The sequence below is a fragment of the Thermobia domestica genome, chromosome 11 (genome assembly GCF_964235325.1).
Source record: "Thermobia domestica chromosome 11, izTheDome1.hap1.1, whole genome shotgun sequence".
NCBI classification, from domain to species: Eukaryota; Metazoa; Arthropoda; class Insecta; order Zygentoma; family Lepismatidae; genus Thermobia; species Thermobia domestica.
In genome coordinates, this window is record NC_137464.1 from 56,500,889 (window position 1) to 56,526,499 (window position 25,611).

The 25,611-nt window shown below is 34.3% G+C and overlaps 1 protein-coding gene across 1 annotated transcript in view; it reads left to right on the forward strand.

Annotated features, from left to right (window-relative positions):
- Positions 1–25,611, forward strand: part of LOC145664075 (suppressor of lurcher protein 1-like) — a 938,444-nt gene that overhangs the window by 498,169 nt on the left and 414,664 nt on the right. The gene's annotated exons all lie outside the window — the stretch shown is intronic.

Genomic DNA, 25,611 nt, shown 5'->3' on the forward strand with positions numbered 1-25,611 from the left:
GAGACTAATAAATTTATTTGGGCCCGAGGGGAACGGGAATAAAGAATGGCGGAAATTTCATAAATAGGAACTGCATGACCATTTACCAAACATTGTTATGATCATTAAGTGTAAGAAGCTCAGATGGTCAGGCCATGTAGCCAGAATGGAACAAAGTAGGAATGCTTTCAAAGTTTTAACGAGAAATCTAACCGGAAAACGTCCATTAGGAAGACCTAGGAGCAGATGGGAGGACAATATTAAAATAGATCTTATAACGATATGTGTATTTTTATACTTGTATTTTATACTTATAACTTGTATTTCAACATCTTTGGGCAAAATGTGCTTTCAATTGATATATAAGCTATTAAAGAAAAGGAAGAAGAAATATATAGAAAAAAAGATATATAAAAATGTAATTACTTAGCTGTTAATATACGTTGCTGTTTTTGTATTAATATAGAGATTCGTTGTCATAGCAACAAAATATAAAAAAACATAATTTCAGAACCATCTTGTAAAAAGCTACACGCAAAAATCTTTAAGGTGTGTATTTATTGTAGTGATTATGTGCCATAATAAAAAGAGAAATATTAGAATGCAATATGAAATGTTTTGTGGTGTTTTAGTAGCATTATTTATATACAAATATTAACTGAGGACCTTTATATAAGCAACGTCTTATAAATTTTTGGTGGTCCTCGCCGCAGGATCATCGTTATAATCTTGCAGATATAGGAATACAAAGTAGAAACTGGATCCAGATAACTAGGGACAGAAGTTAGTGGAGACTTTTGTGAACGTTGCATAGAACCACCGGGTTGCATACGCCGTAGAGTTAGTTAGCTAGGTTAATTTTATAAAAGCTAGGAAACCTTTTGAAAAAGTTGACGAATTCACTTTTATAATACTTCTATTCTTATTTATTTCTTTGCGTTACATAATTACATTTATATAATATTGCACATTTCTACGTATGCTTAAAGGATATAATGCAATGTGATATAATAAGATTTGAATTCATATTCTACTAAATTCTAAAGGATGAAAAATATCTTATTAGCATCGTTAATTATGGAATTCATCGTCTTAGAAATATCTTCCTTTCCTTCTTTCTTCCTTTTTTAAATCTCGTTCTGTAGAAAGACAAGCATATTAGGAAAACTACACGTGGAAACGACAGCGAAAAGTGAAAATAAAAGAAAGAGTATTCCTTTTTCGAATATATATATATAATTAGAAATGGAGTATCGAGCATACCACGAACAAGAAACAAGTGAAATGCCACTTTTTTTGCAGCAATGCAACAATGACAGTTCTCTCTCTCTCTTTCTCTCTCTCTCTCTCTCTCTCTCTCTCTATTGTAAGTAGTAGTGCTCTCTTCTGTGAAAGGATGAAGAGGGAAAACATAGAAAGAGAGAGAGAGAGAGAGGTTGATCCTTTCCTTCAGCCAAAAATATTCTATACAAAGCATCGTTGAAGCACTTGTGCATTAATTTTGTTCCGGGAGTCGTTTGCGCTTTTTGTGCGGGTAATTTGCTCACTCGGTGTAGTAGTCGAGGCTAAAAGACAGAATGAGACAGACGTAGAGAAGAAAAGAGAGAGAGGGAGGGAGGCATTTCATCCGGTAAAGAACGTGCCAAAGCAAAAGTCCTCGTATTATGGGAACCTGCATTGTCGTGCTGTAGACAAGAGCCTATTTCTGTCCATTATCTCTTGGCTTCTTTTTTAAAAAAGTTCTTTTCTCCCTAAATAGAAGCCAGTTAAAGTTAGATATTTGTGCCGACGCAACGGGGTGCTGCTACAGGACTAATGGTTGAATGTTCTTCTGTATGGCTCTGATGGTAATGATAATAATGATAATGCTCTTGACGATTCGATGTTTTGTCGAGAAGGGTAATTCGTTCAAGGGGAATATCTTGGTTTTCGAGCACTCTTTCGTTGTCATAAGTTACATACTAATACTGAAAGCTATTTGTTTTCGATACAATACTGCCTTATTAATCACATTCATTCCTGTAGATTGCTTTTTCTCTTTATTCGGAGCTTGTTAGTCATTAAAATACTGATCAATCTACGCACACCCTGGATAGCTCAAATCTAATCTGCACATCCACACACAAATAAAAAAGAAACAGAAACAAAGAAAAAAGATTAATCACACAATCATATATATTTGATAAATTTGGATGGAAATCAAAGGCATAAATAAACAAGTAACGAAGAAAAACAAGACTTTTAATTTCAATATTGTTTAACCACTTGAATTCGTCACCTTATATCGGTCTCTATCAGAAGCCTTCCAAAGTATATTTCATGCTTTGAAATCATATCATAAAAAGATCGTATCCAGTGGATACGATCGTATCCGATCGGAACGTAAAAACGTATCCAGTGAAACGTGGATCCGTTGCAAACCGTGTCAAAGGTAGGACCATGATAAATGTGTAGTACTAATTACTTTCCAGATACAAGCTATGCTTTCTAAGGCATAAAATGGAAAAACTTTAAGCTATATGAACCATGGAACATTTGATAATGTATGGTATGTGATGGGATACTTTACATATTACGAAGTTTCATTATTTTGATTTTTAATAAGACTGTGAAACAAGAAAATGTATTGCGAAGTTCTAAAGGAATCTTCAATAGTTATCTCTTTTCCTCGTAAAATATTCGTTACTCAACTTTGAATATATATATATATATATATATATATATATATATATATATATATATATATATATATATATATATATATATATATATATATATATATATATATATATATATATATATATATATAAATGAACAATTGTCCCAAGAAGACCGTAGGGGACACTAGTTAAACTTCGGAAAGACAGTATTTGACCAAAGAACACATTTTGTAGAATGCTTCTATTCTTAATCTTGTATGCCGATTGTTAAACTGTATAAATACTAGAACCACCGATCAACATACAACAAATGTATTGGTTTTTATGTAGTATACACTTTCTTCATACACAATATAAAAATATTCCTGACGTAAATTACGGACATACGTTCCGATGCAGTAACCCTTCAGATGTCGCCTACTTGTTTCGTAACCGAGAGGTCATGCACGTTGATTCGTATTTTGTTAACTAAAGTTAAATGATAATAATTTATTGGAAATACTATTTATATTCTTTTAATATTAGTTTTTAACACATATCAAGTTCGTTAAATGTTTTATTTTGATTTCGTACAAAACAAATTACGTTATTTACACTTTCCACACTTACATGATGAGAAGAAATAAATATTTGCTATCATTTGCAATACGGAGTACAGAGATGAAATCCAGTACATACGAAACAGTTGTATACAAATATTGTATTAATTCTCGTTATCACACAGAGATAGGGATGAGCACGAGACGAGTCGAGACAGGATTTTCCTGACAAAATTCGAGTCGAGACACGACTCTTCCAATAGTGAAATATACATTTTTCGAGTCGAAACATCACTTTTACAGCACATTTTCGAGACGAGACAGCCACAAATCTTGTCTCATGCGCATCCCTTCACACAGACACTTATATGACCAATATATTCATTAATGAGAGTACACTTCAATGTACACGCACATAAAATTGGTTAAGTTACTTAAAAATAAAGTCAATGCTGCATAATGGTTGCTTGTTAGTATTCTCTCATTAAACAATTAACAACTAGAAAAAGATAAGATAGATCGCAGTGGCTCAGTGGTAGAACACTTTTCTCTGGCGCGTACCATCTCTGCTTCGATCCCAGCTTACGCCAAATGAACTTTATGATGGACATAAAGCGTGCCCATTAGTTTCTCAGGGTCCTCCTGTTTCTTCTCACTTTCGTAATTCCGTCATTATTATCACCATCTCTCTTAGGTTCAGTGGCGTAGGGAAGGGGGGGCCCGGAGGGGCCGGGCCCCCCCAAAGAGGTCCGACGATGTACTTTGATGTTTGTAATTTTTTATATATTTTTATGTTTATATATTTTCTTGTTTGTAATTTTTCTATATGTACCTATAACAGCACTTGCCCCCCCCCCCAAACACACATCCTGGCTACGCTACTGCTTAGGTTTGGTGAGTAATCGTCGAACATTAAACTCAGAAAAATAAATAACCAACAGAAATGATAGTAAGTACTGAAACACATACTTAACATTCTGAGTTGAGTTTTATTTCACTCATTGTCAGTTTTAATTTGAGAGTCAGGATTAGCAGACTTTATATCGTTGATAGTGACGACTTCAGGTAGTGGGCCGGCTTGTATCTAATCGTGCTCGACTTGAAACCTTTGTAATGCTAGTTTCATTCTCACAGTCAGTTTATTCAGTCTTTGCGACGCAAATCTTCCAAAATCATTACCGCATTGGAGGTTGTGTGTCCTGCAGGGGTAAAGTGGATCCGAAAAGGTAGGGGGACGGTAGGTAGCGGCATGACATCACATCGTCCCCTGCCTATCTTTGCCCATTGTATTTTTTAGGAACTGGGGGGACGCCGTACATATTTTCCGGAGTTGCGGAGACGGCATCCCCACGTTCCCCTGCACTTTTACCCCTGCTCTACCGGTATAGTAATTACTCAGATAACACCTTGTATTCGATTTCCCGTTTTTCATCCAGTCACAATAGTAGCACCTTCCTGAAGCATCTCTTTTATTGGTGGATGACGACGTAGCTTCATTTCTGAAGTTCCTGTTATTTTGTGTAGCTTATATTTTATGTTCAGAGGAAGTATTTTGTTGCGAATTAGCCCGTTCTCTCAAATCCAACGCATCTTTTTACATAATCTTTTCACAAGCTGATTATATTTCAGTTTACTATTCTGTGGTAGCACAATAAAGCTATTCAGTCCAGGAATGCTTAGTAGACTGAAAGAAATAGTTATCGGCCACCGATTGGAGTTTATACTTACTGAACAACATCCACAATGTGTGCTCCTCCTTTAATATATTTATTAAATGTATACCGTAAAATTACTTTGTTAATATAGAAGGTACGGCAATTTACATATGGGATTTGGTTTTATCCCACAACCGTTTATTATAATTTTTTTGTTATAAAATATAACACAGAGTTATTATAAGTGCGGTTTTAAGACCAATACATAATTTACTAAGTAGTTAGTATAAATAGGTGTTTTAAGGCCCAGGCAACCTAGGAAAGGGATTCCATAAAGCTCTAGGCAAACTGAGTGGAAGCTGCTTAGTACTTTTAGTGCTTCAGGGGAGCAATGAGAGGTTGGAGTCCCTCAAAACTTTAGGCAAACTAGGCAGGAAAAATTTTACGCAAGCTGGTTGGTTGTGGTTAGAATTTTTTAAAGCTCTACGTAAGCTAAGAGAATGGTTGAGTTTTTATAATGTTTCAGGCAAGCTAAGTGAGTAAAAGACCTCAAAGCTCTAGGTAAGCTAAGAGAACGGTTGAGTTTTTACAATGTTTCAGGCAAGCTAAGTGAGCAAAAGACCTCAAAGCTCTAGGTAAGATAAGAGAACGGTTGAGTTTTCACAATGTTTCAGGCAAGTTAAATGGGTAAAAGACCTCAAAGCTCTAGGTAAGATAAGAGAACGGTTGAGTTTTTATAATGTTTTAGGCAAGCTAAGTGAGTAAAAGGCCTCAAAGCTCTAAGTAAGCTAAGAGAACGGTTGAGTTTTTATAATGTTTTAGGCAAGCTAAGTGCGTAAAAGGCCTCAAAGCTCTAAGTAAGCTAAGAGAACGGTTGAGTTTTTATAATGTTTTAGGCAAGCTAAGTGAGTAAAAGACCTCAAAGCTCTAAGTAAGCTAAGAGAACGGTTGAGTTTTTATAATGTTTTAGGCAAACTAAGTGAGTAAAAGACCTCAAAGCTCTAGGTAAGCTAAGAGAACGGTTGAGTTTTCACAATGTTTCAGGCAAGTTAAATGAGTAAAAGGCCTCAAAGCTCTAGGTAAGCTAAGAGAGCGGTTTAGTTTTTATAATGTTTTAGGCAAGCTAAGTGAGTAAAAGGCCTCAAAGCTCTAAGTAAGCTAAGAGAACGGTTGAGTTTTTACAATGTTTCAAGCAAGCTAAGTGGGTAAAAGGCCTCAAAGCTCTAGGTAAGCTACGGGGCTTGAGTTAAGTTAACATTTTTCAGAGCTTTAGGTAAGCTAAGAAAAAAGTTAAGCGGCCAAAACTAATGTTGATTGAAGCAATGCGTAAAGTTTTATATTTCTTTAAGCAGCGGAGATGTTAGTGTTTTTTTATTACATAACCAAGTTAACTATGATTTTTGTTATTTGCTTTATGCAATAATTTGCAGTAAAAATTATGTGGATTTGTTTATAAATAAAAAGCATATGTTGGTGTTCATAAATATCATAAATCACGTGTAAAATATTACAATACACAAAAGTGGTTCTCTGTTCCCCTTATTGTGGGTCTACGACGTCAATAGATAACAGCAATACTATTTTATACATCCCTGATTAGTATATATCACTATGTCATCTCGCATAGAGTTCACACGAAATAGTCTCTATGTATCAAATAGTGTATTTACTGCTGCTGTTACTATCTGTTTGTGTAATGAAGAAGTTAAGTACAAGAAAATAATATGATTGAATTAGTCGGCGACGACACAAATATTGTAACAGAATCGAAGGTTATCCTTTCCAGTATGTACAGGAAAAAATGATAGATCATTATGGAGTGAACGCTGTCCTACCCCAACCCATAGGATGAGAAATGCGATTTCGCATGTCGTTTGCGGAGGATTTGATACCAATGGTTTGCGGAGGGTTTGAAGGTCTCTAAAGGTATTCTATATTCTGTCCTTTTCAACTTTTCTCTGCCAAATGCGTAAATCTCTAAATATTGTAAAATTCTGTCTTTTTAGGGTAGAGCTGAAAGATGGTACACGCGAGTTTTTGGACTTTCCCATCACTTTTTATTATAAAAATTTCTTCTTGTATACAATAGTAATAAGTATCACAAATAAAATATGTTCCTCGAAATATATTAGTGGTTTGCTGGTGATGTTGTAGAACTCCAATGTCAAAGCTTTTTAGGGCGATAGGAACAAAGGCTCTTGCGGCCAAGGTGTAGGTACCTTTCAATGACCAGTCGTCTTAAAGAGGAGGATAAAACTCAGAGACCAGATATCCTAGGGAGTAGATAAGTCCTTGCAGAGACCAGGCACCCTAACAAGAAGGAACTTTCAATGACCAAGCGTCTTAGAAACTGATAGATGATCAATCGGTGAAGACTGATACCTTCTGTGGTGAGCGGGCTTCCTTTATCCAGAAATGTAGCTTACTTTGAATCTACATCAGTTGTCGATCGTTGGCGATGGTTGATGATGTCCTCTTCATGGTTGGCGTCTGAAGGGTGTTTACACCCAGCACGTGGTGTTGGAAGCACATGGTAATCTCACAACATTAACTATAAATATTAAAGAACTGCATTCTACATTGTCAGGATTAGCCACTTACGAAGTAAGTAAAAATCTTTAAACGTCTGTATCTGAAAATTGCGATTTTAGACTTATTCCCCATGTTCCCAAACACCACAGACATAAGAACCGAGTATTTATGAGTTCGATATTTCGATAAGACACGTATAGTAGTTGCTATGATATGAGAATCTGTGAATTCTTGCAGTCAAGAAATGGGATTGTTGGGACGAAGAACAAGTAAAAAGTTTTTCTTTTTGAAATTTCCAATATTTACTGCTAAGAAAAGTACGAAATTTCACGGTGCGAAAACATTAAAGCTGTAAGAAACAAAGAAACTTGGAAGAGATTTTTTTTTCATTAAGACTACGCCGTAAAATAGGAGAGCGTATTCCCTTTGTTCTTCCATTTTCACTTTGTTGGAAAGTCAAAATATGAAAGGTAACAGCGAGGAGAAGACATTAAGCAAAAGAAACACAAGAGTGGCAGGGACAATAGTATTTTTTGGAAGAGAAAGGGAGAGTAAGGTGACGGGAAAATGTCAGGTAAAATGAAAAGGGCGGTGCTTTAATTGAATCTCCCAACAAAAGAGGTTAAAGCAATTTCGCCTGAATCACACCCCGTCATGACGTATATAAATCAGGAGATTCGGACGGGGTGTAAAAGAAGGAAAGCGATAACAAAAGGTGTGACAGTTTCTTTTCTTCTCTATTCCTAAAAAAATGAAGAAAAAGTTTATAAAAATAAAAAAGTTAACAAAACACTGTTGTCTCTTTTTCTTCTTTGTATTCTCTTCTTTCTTTTGATAACAATATTCTTTTCATGATATAGAAGACTGAACAAGAGTTGTATCCATTTCGTATTGCTTTGTATACACTTTTAAATATTAGAATTCACAATAGTTGATCCATAGAATGATCCTTGAATGTCGTAAACGCATATTTGAATAAAAGAAAACTTACTAACTTACATTTTCTATTCTAGCCAAGCTGATATACACAGGGTGGGTGGAAAGTAACTACCTATTTTTAATATTATTTCTCTTCTAAAATACTGTAGGTATAAACTCAACTTTTTGCACACATATGTAGTTTATTATATACCATTATATTTTCTAACGTTATAACTCAATCTATGCTCTAGTATTTTCTAGACACTGTCTCAAGCGATGAGGTACGTTTGCTACGACCTTCCTCAATACTTCAGCAAGAACACTACTTACGACATCATGGATCTTTTTCTAAAGTTTGTCAAGAATTTATGGTTTGCTGCGATAACCTTCTTCCTTAGTCCACCCCATAAAATGAAATCACATGGTGAGGTCTGGACTTCGGGTTGGTGTGACCCCGGCACCTAACCAGCATCCTGCGAAGCGTTCATCAAACCATTGTCGTACAAGCAAGGTATAATAAGGGGGAGCTCCATCTTGCATAAATAACAGTTTATTGATTCGTTCCATTCAGAAATTGTAGGCCGTACAAAATTTTCTAACATTTCCAAGTATCTTTCTTGCCCTGTCGCGACAAAACGCTGTAACTTTGGCGGAGCAGTTTGAGAAAAAGAGCCGTAAAGTCGCTACAGACCGGCTAATTTCCTACTTACATCGAAATTCTCTTTGTTATATTTTCAAAAGTATTTGCTCAGCTCAATGCTGGGCCTGGTGAACATAAATATCGGTGACGGAAAATTCGAAAATGCTTATAGCGACAAAACAATGTAACTCAAGTTACAGCGTTTTGTCGCGACACGGCAGTTTCAGCGTTCATAGTGTGTTTCAACTGATAGGGTCCAATAATGCAGTATAACGATACGTGCATTTTTCTATTTGTACTATAACATCTTTAGGCAGGATGTACTTCAAATTGATGCACAAGCTATTTAAAAAAAGGAAGAAGAAATATATAGAAAAAAAAAGATTTGCTGTTTTGTGCTAAAATAAAGATTACATTGTCATAGCAACGTAAAATAAATAATATCGTAATAGAAGAACCATCTTGTGTAAACTACATGCACAACTTTTAAGGTGTATAAATGTTTAATTTGTTACACGATATAATAAAAGGTATTTTCTTGATGCAGTATACGAAATGATTTTAGATGAATTAGTAGCCTATTAATTGCTATATAAAAATTTATATGAATTGTGGGATTTCGCCTTAGGATCGTCGTTATATAACTTTGGTGGTTTGCCGTCAGGAACCTTAGGAGATCCGGACGAAGTTTAGTAGACAATCTTTTAAACAATAAAATCCAAGTGTACAGATTGACTTTAAGGTTACATAGTTTTGATAAAAGAAATATCAAGACGGAGTATACTTTATTACGGAGTGGCACAAAAATTCTCAGGAATAGCAAAATGAGTCTTCCTGATATTGGAAATACATCTGAATCAGATGGCAACAGGGAAATGAGCTTTTCTGACCTGGCCGATCTCATTAAAAAGCAAATGAAACAATCGAAGCAACAAATGGAACGAATCAACCAACTTGAGGGACAACTAAAACAAGATTTTGGTAACCGAATGGATCAACAAACGGAACAGATGAATCAAATGAACTAATATATAGGACAATTAAAGCAAGATTTTGGTAACCGAATGGATCAACAAACGGAACGAATAAAACAACTTAATAATAAAATCGACTAGACAAATCTACGAATTGAACAAAGTGACCTTGAAATGGTACAAGTACTACGTAGTTTCACTGAAGATTTTCCGTTACCAAAGAAATGTCATCACAGGCTAGTATGAACGCTTTAAATGAACCTGAACCTTCCACAGAAAATGTAAAAGCAACAGTAAATGCAGATCCTGAGTTTGCATTGGTGAAATTTGCAGAGTTTTCGCGAAAACATACTGCACTATTGATTGGATCAGATTATCCCAACTTCTCTCTTCATTCTAATGTTTTTGATTGTCTTACTGATGCTGCGTTTAATGAAGATCTTAGTATGCATCAATATGTGAAAAGTTATGGTTATCTTCGTCTATTGAATGCTATTGATTGTTTGTAATCACGATATAGTCAATATCATATTAATTCTGAAGATGAAGTAATAGTAATAGAACCGTTTAATGATATTACACGATACTGGTTCACGTAGTAGAAAGAAAGTTGATTCCAGTATTCGTGAAATTCAGAAAGAGAACGTGTGTCCACACCAACGCTTGTAGTGACTGGTTGAATGAGTTGGAGCTATTGAATTTTTCATTTAACGAAAAGACCAAAATGATAGTAGTGAACAATCAAATGGTGATTTTACAGAACGTGATGCAATGCGTTGATTTCAATCATCTAGACATGACATTGCAAAATTTTGAAAATCCATCAATGGTGCAATACAGTACTAACCTGAATCAAACCAACCTTAATCGAAACCAAATTCGAAATATCCATGTGAGATTGATCTCAATGTAAAAGGTAATGTTAAATTCGAGTCTACCGGTAATGTAACCGAACCTAATCACAGAGGAAACAAAAATCATGGTAGGACAAATTACCGTGAATATTGTAGAAAGGATAGGTACAGATCTGTTAGGAGACACGACATTTCTCCACCAGTAAAATGAATGAGAACTGAATCTAATTTTACCGGTAAGATAACCGAACCTAACCTTAGTAGTAACAATAATAGTAATCGCGTAACCGAACCTAATCCTAGTGGTAACAACAATAGCAAACGCATTACACTTAAAAAGCATGTAATCACTAGATCTAATTTCCTTCGAATTGGATTTCGTAGAAATTAAATAGATGGCACAGATTCTCAAAATAGGAAACAAAGAAGTAAATAACACGCAAGATTGTTTTCCGGTTTATGACTTTCAATGCAACTTAAACGAGTTCGTTGGTCATGTAACTTAAGCTAAAGTTACGGCGTCCGAGGAAACCGTATTCAATTGATTTTTCTTGTACTTTACTGCAAATACCGTTATGATTTCGTTTGTTGTTTATACTTCATTTGAATTCTATGAAGATAATATAAATAATATATAAAAGATTCGAAATATGAATAATGCTTATCAAAGTTATGATAACTATGGTAATTCCTTTATTTATGTTAGTTTATGTTATGACGTTGATTATCGTGTTTTGTTCTAAATATTGTCGATATTTCATTTATAAATTGCATTTTCTTTGAATATATAATGTATTTGATCCTTTCTCATTTAAGAAAACAATCATACAAACATCATAATAATATCCTTTTCGTAATATTCTTAGTTTCGCCCAAGAAAATGACATAGATTTTGTTAACTTCCCACTTGTAACACGTATCAATGGCCACAAAAGGATCTAAAATTGAACAACTGTTATGCCGTACTCCGAATGTACCTTAGGTTCGACGTTAATGTATATTTAAAGTGAAAATAACTAAGATGTTATAGTAAAATATAGAAATAATATTGTTGTAAAAGTGAAATATGAGATATAATGATGATAAGAATTATAATTTTATATATACAAGGCTCATTCGGAAAGTTCAGTACCTCGTTCGTAATAGTTAACGGCCCAGGATTTATCTTTTTATTTAAAAAAATAAAAGGTCCATTTGTTCAAGGCGCCATTATATAACGATACGTGTATTTTTCTACTTGTACTTTAACATCTTTGGGCAGAATGCACTTCAAATTGATGCACAAGCTATTTAAGAAAAGGAAGAAGAAATATATAATATATATATATATATATATATATATATATATATATATATATATATATATATATATATATATATATATATATATATATATATATAGAAAAAAAGGATTTGCTGTTTAGTGCTAAAATAGAGATTACGTTGTCATAGCAACATAAAATAAATAATATCGTAATAGAAGAACCATCTTGTGTAAACTACATGCACAACTTTTAAGGTGTATAAATGTTTAATTTGTTACACGATATAATAAAAGGTAATATCTTGATGCAGTGTACGAAATGGTTTTAGAAGAATTAGTAGCCTATTAATTGCTATATAAAAATTTATATGAATTGTGGGATTTCGCCTCAGGATCGTCGTTAGAGCGGGAAAAAGTCAATCCATACTATACTGTCATTACCTGCTTGCTCTGCATTTTCTTCAACGGTCTCTTTGGGATCATCTTCTGCCCAATAATGGCTATTATGAGGATTAACGAACCCCCTATGAAACACAACTTCATAACTCCACAGATTTTTTTTAAAAAAGGTGTGGATGATCTTCATGCCATGCGAGCATCATTTCACAAACTTCGACACACCTATCGCAATCATCTGGACATAATATGGCTTTGGGACATAATGAGGCCTCCATGGTCGGTAATTAAGAATTGCAAGTACAGAATAGTAGCATAACCACTCCTTACAACTACGTTCCAGCCTGCCTTGTTGATTGTGAATGTGTTCGCTCGAACATCTCCCTCACCGTGTCCACCTTTTCCTCTGATACCTACTATTTCAAGTCGAGAGCCTATCTGATTTCTTAATGTTCACGACACTTCAGGTAGTCATTAATTTTCTACAATAGTAACTTTTAATTATTTTTGCATCCGAAACAACTTATCTCCCACGTTGACCCCTCAACCACCGTTGGATCTGAATTACAGACTGCCACACCTCAAATCTTGGTGCAATTTGGCTCAATGCTTAATTGTCCTGTCATCAGTGTGGCTTCAAAGAAACAACAAAAACTTCCAGAGCCTGAAAAAAAAATAGGAAAATATGGAATACTTTAGTCTATAAAATAAGATAACTTTCATTGCTATGTAACATCAATAGAAATTCCCAATTCAAAATGGGGAGTTACTTTCCACCCACATTGTACATGATTTTTCTATAGTACTTGGTGTATGTCTTTTTGCTGTCTTTCATTAGGCCCAGATTATTAATTGCGGAGGGGTGTGACTTGTTAATTAACGTCATATTTATGACAAAGTTATAGTTAGGATGGCTTAGGTTAAATTGAAATTTGTTAAGTGAGAAATATTTTGAGTGAGTGAAATATGTTAAGTAGTTTGTAATAGGATTAATTATTTTAATCCCTTTAATTGTAAGTGTTTTGCCGCCAAACGTAAATTGGGAATATTATCTATAGCCACGCATCATAAAAAAAAAAATCTTTTCTCACAGAATGCTACTACAAGATGCAATTTCCTCGAATGCGTTTTCTCTATGGTCCTGCCATTTAGAGTGGCTTTTTTTTTTTTTTTTTTTTTTTTTTTTAGAACTTGGTGTTCGTCTCTTATTCTTTCACTTATTATCGGTCAAATTTCTAAGGAAAAATAATTTAGTTCTTGCATTCGGTTTTGCTGAGCAAAGGTCTTTTCTCGAAGGTACACTGAGAAAAATCTATTATCCAGACAGCTGTATATTGTGCAGATATATGAAATCCTTATGTTTACTATGGGAATCAGTACGGAGCATACGTTATTCATATATCAGTATACATGTTTTCCCGCTTAGATGCTACATCATGCCGTTGCAGGATGTATGATATCTAACAGTTTTCCGTATATTTTATACATATACGTATGTTACATACATCCATCTATATGTGAGATCCTGACAGCCTATATATAGTTATTTCGTTCGTATGGAAAGTACGTTTATTAGGTACACTTATATAGATGTATTATAAAATGTTCTTTTTGAGTTCTACGTTTGCTGTACGTTAAGTCCAAAAACTACAGGATTTACACAGGTAACCTACGTTTTTAATTATGCCACATACGTTTTTCTTTCTCAGTGTGTTATTTATATATATAATGTACGTATCGTTAGCTCAGGATACTCGGGTCTAATTCTCGACGAGAGCTTATGTCATTCGGATACCTTGTATCGCTGTCGGTCTACGTCTCAAATAGCCTCGTGCTGAAAGGGACGCTAAATTCAAATCAACCAATTAACTAATGCCATAATTTCTTTGCCGTTTTTCCCATACGCAAAGTCACATGCCTGGTTTTTTTTTTTTTTTTTGGCATTGTGTGATTACTGATGTTAATTTGTGAGTGATATTTACTGCCTGTGTAAGAGGAAAATATGTACAGGGGGACATACGATCTCCCCCTCATAACAAATAGTAATAACAAAAATCTAAGAATGATAGAAGTATGTGGTTTGCGGCAAAAAAATAGGAAAACTCAAAAAGTTTTTTTTTTTTTTTTTTTTACCTATTTAGAGAATTCCCGCTTGTGCTCCGTTAGTTGCTGTCAAGACATCCATGCGATGTCACATGAGAAACTTGCGCTTCGGGGACGATCTTCTTGTGTTAACACATGAACAATCTACACTTGATATGCGTATAACTTCAAACGTTTGTGTAAAATTTACACGGTTGACTTCGGTATGTCCAGTTTACGTGATGTGCAACGCAAGGATTTCGGTGCGCTTCGGATTAAAGTAACACGAACAGCTTCCACACGATCCTCATTAATATTAAGTCTACCGCTTCTATCACGATCTAAGATGTTGCAATGGACTTGCTGTACCCATGGTGGAAAGACTACAAGGTGGTTGCATGCGCATGTCGCCTGGAGCGCTGTCGTGGCTGTGACGTCATCTGGTTTGGAAGAGACAACGGGAAAAGGCGCGGCTTTAAGTGACAAATGGAAATTCTTTGTTATTTTAAATGATATCGAGAATGACTAACTGTGCAGTGTATGGCTGTAGTAATTATTAGAGAAAAACTAAGGGAACTAATATAAAATACTTTAGATTTCCTCAAAAAGAGGGGGAATGTCTCCAGAAATGGATTTTAGCTTGCAGGCGACAGGGCAAAATAAACCTAAAATATGGTAGGTTTTACATAAAAGTAATAAATAAATGCAATGTTAAATGAAATTATAAAAAAGCGGTTCCATTATGGAGTTTTTTAGTATTAATAGTAGGTAATAATGTTTTTTAGTATTAATAGTATATAGAGCTACAGTAGCTTTTGCTAATTCTGCATACAAAATCCAATAGTACGATTTAAAAAGACGAACTTTGAGGCAAGGCCCGCATTCGAAATCATGAGGGAGGGGAACCGACAGAGGTGATCATTTCTATCATCATTTCCTTCTACATAAGATATTGAGACAAAATTTACCCCACAGAGGCAGGCATGTAACTCGAGAAGGTAGGCAGGATGATCTAGGAGGCTTACCTCCTTCGAGTTACCCAAATGGAGAGCATTGAACGCGTTAAAGTAGTTCAGATCCCATTTCATTCTGGAGGTCTGCATTCCCTGTAGCCTCGGTGCTAAAACGTGACGTTGTACTTCAAATTAACAAACGAATGGAAGTTTTGTTATAACGATTAACGGTTACAAAGATATATAACAATGTATTAGATCAAGAGAATAAAGTATCCACCTACCATGTCAGGGCGACATTGTCGGGACATTTTTAGACTCAGATTTTGAAATTTTTGTTCATTTTAATCATAACTTTGGATGATTACATATACATATTGAGGAACCCCCTCCAGAATTACCAAATTAAGAATGACTGCAGTAAACTTAAAAATATAGTAGATTCCCAACCAATCAAGGAAGCACGGTGGCTCAGTGGCAGAAGGCTCACCTCTGGTGCAAGGGATACTGGTCCGCTTCTCGGTCAAGTGAGTTTGTGGTGGACAGCATCGTGTCCGTGAGTTTCTCTTGGTACTCCCGCATTCTCATTCCACCAAATTCCACATACTCATTCACTTGCATTTATCTTTTGTCTTCCTTAGTCCACAAGACAGAAAAGAGAAAACTTATCAAGAAAATTTAAAAAATATGTAATTTTATGGTTTATATGTTTTCTAGTCTAACTATAACACCCCTACATCGTCTTCAGCTACGCCTAGTACTTTGTTTCTTGCTTGGAATAGTCAAGTTGCAATTTCTTTGTTTGAGATGCTTTGTATATACATATTTATTTCTATATGTTTTTGGAACACAATAGTATATGTAACGTTCTATTTTGTACAGTCCGCGGCATAAAATTTGTTACAAAAATTCTAAGTCCAAATTAATAACAAACTCTTGCCCAGTTTTCTTATGCATTCCCGCAATACATGTACCAATCGATTAGTTGCTCCTAGTATTTATTCCAACTCCTCCCCGTCCTCCAACTCTCCTTGTCTAAAGCAGTGTGTGTGACGTAGTACACTCTTTCCATTCAGCTGAAAAAGAAACAGGAATCAAGTTTACAACGTTATAGCTTTAAAACAGTCTTTTCCATTCGTTTGTTCAGAAATATTTTTAAGAGCCTAAATTAAAGGAAAGTCACACAATCTTCCCAGAACTTCATAAATATCTTTAGTTTCATTCTTTTCTTTCTTTAAAGAGTGCAAGCTAGTAAGATGCTCCCTAAGAAATCTATGGAAATTGCCAAGAGCTCTAAAATATCTACGGACAGAAACGAGTTTTATTCAATGATTCATTTAATTTCTTTTCAGTAAGTGCAAGCAAACGTTTCAGGGGCGTCATTTGGGCAGGACAGGAGGGTGTAATTCCCCCTCTCTTGAGCTTCATAAATACGTATTTTTTGATCAAATGTATAGTAATACACTAATAAAAAGTTAAATCTTATGTCGCCGGAAAATCTCTTCCCCCCCCCCCCCAATAAAGTCTAAAAGACACTGGTTTTAACAACAAACCTATAGAGTTACGATAGCACATTGCTAAAGAGCTTACATTTGGTTTCAAGAGTCGAAGGTTTGATCTCAAGCCATATGACTTCCTGGGTGACATTGAGAGACAGAGAGAGAGAGAGAGAGAGAGAGAGAGAGAGAGGGATTCAAGTATGGAGACAGAGAGGGATGATTTGTATACACATATTTAGAATTGGGGAAAAAATGATCGGACAGCATTCGTATTATGACGAAAATTCTGATTTTGTGAAAGATAAGAAGGGAAGTTTTCGAACTGCGAGGATCACATTAGGCAGTTGTCGAATTAATTTGGAGAACTCTTTTTAGAGCATCAGATGATTACGAAAGGAGAGAAAGATCTTCAGAACTGAGGAATTAAGATTTTTAAAAATCTGATTTCGGCAACGGGTTTCGAACCACGAACATTGCTGTTATCGAACCATTACTTTATCCATTCTGCTACGGAGAATTCTATTACTGCTTCACATACGTTTCGCTTAGCTGCGTTGAAAGCTACCTTAAGTGGATATTACAAAAGTTGATTCGGTGGATGCGCCGTTCAGATAGGACGTAAACCTCTTGAACCTTAGTTACAATGTGCAAAATGAACTTCCTCTTCTTCAGGACACTTTTTAAAGCTTTAAAATTTGTTACTATTGTTTTAATTAAGTTACATTTGATAGAACCATCTGATAAAGTCGGGCCAAGCCCTGTGCGTCATTGTCTGTTAGGTGAATGGTTAATGTAAGTTACTCCTACGTGGATGGTCCGAGCTTCCAATCAAGACCATTCTTATTGATTATTTTATTTGAGCTACGCTCATACTGTATATTCCTTAAGTTCAATTTTGAAGTAATGTAGTCACAGCTAGTTTAATTCGAAATAATTTTCCAATATTATATTTGTTACTAAATTTACATGGCACTCCTCACTGTTTGTAGCCCTGAATAAATGCAAAATTGTTTTAAAAGTATATTTTACTTTCAAGTTTTATTGTTTTTTTAATTGTCCTTCAACTTTATTTTATAATTATTTTCTATTTCTTAATTATAACATATTTTCTGTTTATATTGTATTCTATGTTACACGTTTATTATTTATATTTTATGTCTTACGTTTGAAGAGGAGCTTTTGACAATTCAGAGCAGCAGGGACATACACAGGATGCAGGCCTTTGCAATCAAGAGCTTTTGCCCCCACGAAATCACTACTGTTTTTTGTAAATTATATCTAATTTTAGAGATGATGAGACCAGGGGCGGATTCAGGGGAGTGCGTTCGAGCGATCACATCCCCCAGAATAGGGAACTTTTATACTTTGTATTTTAAAAATAAAACATATCGTAAGTATTTTTCATCTTTGTATAATAAACTTAAATTAAAACCTAAAGTAGATAGGCCTTACTTTCTTAAGAAAGTTAATTCTGCAGAAGAGCTACTTCTCCTTTTCTAACTTTGTTTTCCTTTCCTTTTATTTCTTTCTTTTTGTTTTGCAATCCGCTCTTACCTTGATTTGACTTCGAACGACCGCCCCTCCCAAACAATCATCCTGGATCCACCCCTGGATGATAGACAGTTTAGTAAAATATGCCCTCAATCGCTGAAATAAATTCCTGTCAAGCTTTCGATCGCTGAAATAAATTTCTGTCTACGGCTCTGTAAAACAGTGACGATTTTAGGAAGTGATCAGTTAGTAATGCCTCCCTGGAGCAACGACACTTCCCCAGAAGTCATATCTCCGATAATTCAGAATGTGATTTGTGCATTATCACTTTTCACTCTCAGTGTCTTGAAACGCACCAAACAGGAACTGTTCTGAAGTATTTACTGGTTCTCCCTATGACCCCATTTCAATATGGCCAACCTTGGACATATACACATCTGAAATATCACCTTTTATGTCAGTGATCCCGAAAACTATCCATTCGACACAAATATAGGATATTTTCGATTCTTTATTCCTGTCACCCTCCCATTGTCAACTCGAAGCCAACCAAGGCTTATTTTGGACCTACGCAGCATCCACAGTGTTACTTTTCATCTTTGCATATGAACTCGACACTAATTCCGTTCGTATTTGACTACTTTTACATGTCACCTTCACCTCTTGGTAGGGATTTTTTCAGTATCTCGCCCCCACAACTGTGGAGAAATTTCAACCAACTAAGTATAATTATAAATTATCATCTGAAACACAACAGTACGGGTGATCTTTTTCGCAGAGGAATTCGTTAACTACTGTTTCAATATCAATGTATTGGCTTTTTTTGCTGTCCATGCTGAAGATTGCCAAAGGGCTAAACTTCATCTGCACTATTGTGCAATGAATATAGGTTTTAGTGGTTTAATTTACTGAATACTCGCTTAGATGTTGCTCTCGTCACAGGAAAAGTGATATACAGTTATAAAAGAAAAATGAAATGAAATATCTAATTTTTACATCCCACGATTATGCCGACTATGCTAATGGAGAGAGTAATGGTGAGAAATAAAGGAAATTGTTTAATGAAAAGTGGGAGGAAACGGGACAAACCCGAGGACACTCATGCATACGGTGTTTGTCCATAATAAAGTTCATTCGGCGTGAGCTGGGATCGAACCAAGGACCCCATACACCATAGGTAAAGTTATAAAAGAATAGGCGTCTAAACAAATACGGAACACTACTATCAATGAGAGTTACATAAGATTAGATTTTTAGTTATTTCATTCAAAGTTAAAATTTCAATCAATCTTGTTCTTCAGTACTGTTCGAAAACTTAATGTTTTTGCTGCAAGGACGTGATAAATCTTTTCAGTAGACTTCGCAGTCCCCTCCACAGCTTCTTTTTCATGTAAGGCTAAGTAGTTACATTTTAGACATTGAGGAAAAAGTGTGAAATTAATTAAAACCATTCAAAGTGGAGTTACGAATCTACAATGGACCCCATTTTGCTGTTGGCCTCGCTCAACGCACTCCCGTCACTGTTCAGGGTGCACGATGGAGTTTCTCCCTTTTAGGAATACTTTCTAAGACAGTACTAGTTTTTTTTTTTACAGCTGTTGCAATTGAGTTGCATTTGCTAGAACTGTCGGTTAAAGGAAACAAAAATCCTATACTCAAACACAAATCATCTCTCTAGAAGCTCTAATGGAAAACGAAACGAATCGTCGTAAACATGTTACGGTCTTGAAGAGGAGAACAGCAAAACATTGATTGCACAAACGTATAATGGTATCATTTGCTTGCAAATTTAAAACTTATAGAAGTTGATGGCTTGTTAGGTGAGTGGTTAGTGAGCAGGAGTTTTGTATTGGTGGTCCAGGGTTCGAATCTTCTCTGTTCTTCTTATGTTTTTGTTCTTTAAGCTACACTGAGTTTGTTCATTCCGATTCTTTAAGCTTGAATTAAATCTAATACTAGTTAGTGAATTAAAAGTAGCTAACATTATTTTCAAATACGAGACGTTATTACATGCTTGTCACTAGCTCACAATACTCAACTTTGATATAAACTCTTGCAGCCTTCATTTAACTCATTTCTTGACGTGTTTTGTTACAAATGTCATGAATCGTGGCGAACAAAATTGCTTTACCAGATAATGGTGACTGCTTTGAAACCAAATGACAAGTATGAGAATTAAACGTATCATATCTGTAGTTTGGTGTGAAGAAGAAACCAAATAGCGAACGAAAGGTTTAAGAACAACCACGTTATTAATATAAACTATGCCAAAGATTATTGACTTATATGATTTAAAAAAATCGAAAGAAATTTTGAAAGAACGAATTTTGTAACTTAGAATTTTGTAACTGGAGGCAAGGAAATCTAATTTAAACATACTAAAACATACCATTTAGCGCATATAGAGCGTGGATCTCTGCTCAAGGCGCTAGCTAATAATCTGGAGGTTCTCAAGTCGGAACCATGTGTGAATATTTTGTTTAAATTTAGAATGTTTGGTGACCATTAGTCGGCGATGACACACGTTTAATTGTCTTAAGGTATTTGAATATTTTGATCTTTCAATATGTGAATGATCAAATCTTTAATAATAATAATAATAATAATAATAATAATAATAATAATAATAATAATAATAATAATAATAATAATAATAATAATCTTTATTTTAGTGCCGCGAACAGCTTTTGGCAAAAATACAGCACTTGATATCAGAGTATGCGATGGAATAATAATACTACTAAAAAATAAATAATAAGAAAGAAAACAATAAAAAGAAGGGTACTAATATAAAACACAATGTAGCTAAAAGTCAGCTAAGCAGAAATAATTCCTTGTTAACGCAGTAAAACTTATCAAGTTTTCCATCCATCTAAAACAACAAGAAGCTAAGAACAGCAGTCATAAAATGTTTAATGTTTGGCTTAATGTTTCTAAACGTCATTGATTAAAAACTATCAGTCAGATCACATAAAACTTTCACATTGTTTGATACAATAAGCCTAAAATGAGCTTAAAGAATATGTCAATCTTTATAAAATTTCACATTTCCAATTCAGAGGAACTAAAATCATGGTATTTCTTATGCTATGATTTGGCACTTTAAAACCTATGTTTTGTAAACAATATTCACTGATATAAATGTTATCTAGTATTTTTTGCATGCTACTCTGTCGAAATTTTTTCGTCTATTCATAAGGCTTTCTAAACCCCAATAATCAGTCCAATATTCATAACTATGTGAGTAATAGCTCATTTTCATTTTAAAACATAGAAGTCGAATAAAACATTTTTGCACAGATTCAATCTTGTTTGTCAAAGTTTTAGAAATGCTGTTCCAAATTACCGAACCAAATTCTAATTTTGGTCTTACAAGTAATTTATATAGAAATACATACGTTTTATCTCTTTGGAATACAGGCCACTGTTTAAAAATAAAACCTATTATCCTTCTGGCACCTTGAACAATACAATTTATATGATTAGAAAACTTTAACTGACTGTCAAATGTAATACCTAGGTCTTTAATAATGCTTACTTTCTCAATTTGTACACCATTGACCTCATATTTACTGACATAATATTGAGTTTTATTGGTGTGTGTCATAAATTTTGTTTTCTTATCATTAATTTTTAGAAAATTATTTCTACACCACGTGTTTACTGCATTTAAGTCTTGTTGCAGTAAATAATTATCGAACTCATTGTTGACTAATCTGAACAACTTCATATCGTCAGCATATAGGAGAATTTTAGAATATTTTATTTTTTCTGTCAGGTTATTTAAAAATAAAGAAAATAAGAGAGGGCCCAAGGGCGACCCTTGTGGTATTCCGTTTTTTACATAGCCTACACTAGAATGTACAGGTCCGATTTTAACTTTGTAATTTCTGTTTGACAGATAGCTTTCAAACCAGCGAATGTACAAAGGTAACAAACCAATATTTGATAACTTGCTAATGAGATACTTATGACTGACAGAGTCAAAAGCTTTTGATATATCTATGTATATTACATCGACTTGCAATTTATTTTTCAGTGCGTTATAGGTAAAGTCTGTAAAATGAATTAGATTTGTTACAATTGACTTGCCCTTATAAAAACCATGTTGAGACTCATTTAAGATATTTCTTACATTAAAATATATGTGTTTATGGACAATTAGTTCAAATATCTTCGAGAATGCATTGACAAGAGTTATTGGCCTGTAGTTGCTTGCAATCTGTCTATCACCTGATTTATACACCGGAACAACATATACTTGCTTCCACATTGAAGGATATACACCTGTACGTAATGAAACGTTAAATATATTTGCCAAACTAGTTGAAAGTTCAGTTGCACAAGCTTTTATTACATAATAAGGAATATTATCTGGACCTGGAGTAGTGTTCGGTTTAATTAGTTTAATTGCTTCCATTACATCTAAATCAGTAACGGTAGGAATTCCGATTAGAGCACTATTACTAACGATATTCTCAGGCAATACCTCTTGAACTACTTCTAAGTTAAAAGCTTCATAAAATACACTCTTAAATGCCTCAGCAATTTCGACAGTGTCTTGAATTAGCATACCATTACAATTTATTTGCTTCGGTACTTGTTTACAGTCAGACTTTTTAAAAACGTTCCTAAAATATAAGCTGTTCTTATAAATACTATTTTCTAAACCTGAATAATAAGATTTTCTTGCTTCAATGTATTTCTTTTTTACAAGTTTCCTTAGGTCTGAATATCTCTGATACCATACGTCATCATTTGTTCTTTTGGCTTTAACAAAATATTTAGTTTTTTTGTTTATTAGTGCTTTCAATTCTCGCGTCATCCATGGATCCTTATATTTTTGTTTACAACCAATTGACTTCTTAGATACATGCTCATTAAATACAGAATAAATTATAAAAGTGGTCAGTGGTTTCAATGATACTGTTACTGCAATTATTTATTAAGTCAATTTCTCTAATGCCCTTGTAAATACCTAGGAAATTTGCTTGTTTGAAATTATATGTATAGTACTGAGGAACGGGACAATATTTGCCACTATCTATAACTTTCCACTCAAGCATGAATGGGGGATGGAAGCGATCGACTTTAGTCAGTGGTGGAATGTCAAAATACATAGAACCGTTATCCAAATTTGTTAGCAACAAATCTAATACTCTTCCCGGATTACTATGGTCATATGACTTATTTTTCTGGTTTAAATTTAAAATATTGCTTAATTCAAATATTTTTTCTGCTTTTTTCTTCGAATAATAATTATCAGTTGTTATGTTACCTGAAATCCAATCTATGCCTCCTGCGTTAAAATCTCCTAATATAATTACATTAAAATATTTCGTCAATACAAAAGAACATAGCCAATCACAGTAGTTACTAAAATCTTGAAGTAACATGTCAGGAGGGAAATAAACTAAACATAAAATCAATGGGGTACTGTCAGGAATTAAAATTTTTGCTATAATAATGTCTAAGAATTCGTCAGGGGGATTAAGGATTTCATAAGAATATTCATTTTTAATTAATAGTAAACACCCTCCACCTTTAGACTTAATTGTGAGGGTTAGATTTCTATCTTTTCGTATCACACTGTAGTTTCTAGAGATTTGAGAAAGGTAACAATTTTCCTTTTTATACCACGTTTCTGTTATACAATAAAAATCATAGTTCTCACAGTTTATTTCATCTGTAAATTCTTTTTCTTTTGTGTTCAAACCATTAGAATTTTGATAGTATAGTTGTAAATATCTCGTATGCATTGATTATGTATTAGTTACCTGTTGTTGCTCTTTTCCATTCCGATCGCTTGCCGACGTGGGTACCACTATTTCATCCTTCAAACGTCCCATGAACCTTGTAAACAATACTCCTTCAGGCCACATGTCTGAATTGCACACAGTATCAAAATGTTTTTCATGTACACTAACGTAAAAGGATGAATAACTGTTGTGTTTTGTTTTTAATTTGGCACACTTTACAACCTCAATGTTTGTACTATCTTTAATAAACGAACTAAGCTCATCACACGAAACACTAGGATCAAGTCGAGTCACAAACACTGCGGATACACGAGGTGGTTTCTTGTTTACCTTTATTTTATCACTAGTACTTCTTCCCTGCATTAGATTTGAGCTTCTTATAGGTTCGCGTGATTCATGATTTGTTACGATTCCTGGCTGTTTTGCTGGATTAATACGCCTCGAGCGTTGGCTTACAACCTTCCAGTCACTATTGTTTACATTTTTTGCAACTCGCTCATATGGCATGTCGTTCATTCATTGACCTTGACATTGTTTTCATTCGAGCACCCTTGCACTATAACACGGTCACGTGTGGATGGACTATTTACAACTTCTGCAAATGTCTTAACTCTGTTCTCACTACTTGCTTTCACTAATTCGTTTAATTTGATGTTATCTTCCTTTACAGAAATTAATTCTGCTTTCAATGCCTCATACTTGTCACTTATTTCCTGTAATATAGGTATTACATGGTCTAACTTTTCATTCACCACACTACAGCATGAAACACCTTTTGAGTTGTTATTTGAACAAATAGTACTTGAGGATTTATTTTCCTCATGTTCTAAAACTTCATCATCACTAGAATCACCACCATAATTGTCTATTTGATCAGTGTCTATGGAACTTACGTGCTTCCTCAATGTAGAAGTAACTGCCGTGTTGTCGTCTCGTTGCCTTATGCAGTTTTGACATTTATATGTTGAAATGCCTTTTACCGAATACATTTCGTATTCAACACGTCCAAATTTGAGACAGTTCTTTACATGATATCTATTGCTGCATAGACAACATGCTAGAATTAATTGTTTTCCAAAAAATGGCTTACGACACAGACCACACGTGTCGTTAGTTGGCGCCATCTTGATAATCAATAATAATAATAATAATAATAATAATAATAATAATAATAATAATAATAATAGCTATTATTATTATTATTATTATTATTATTATTATTATTATTATTATTATTATTATTATTATTATTATTATTAGCAAAGTAATTCAATAACACGTTAATATCTTTAATTATTTCTCGATAACTACTCGAACTTAAGACGTCCTCGAATCTAAGTCGCACCCCGATTTCGCTGGGCTAAATTAAAGAAAAATAGTAATATGTTATTCTTTTACTATTACTAAAGCACT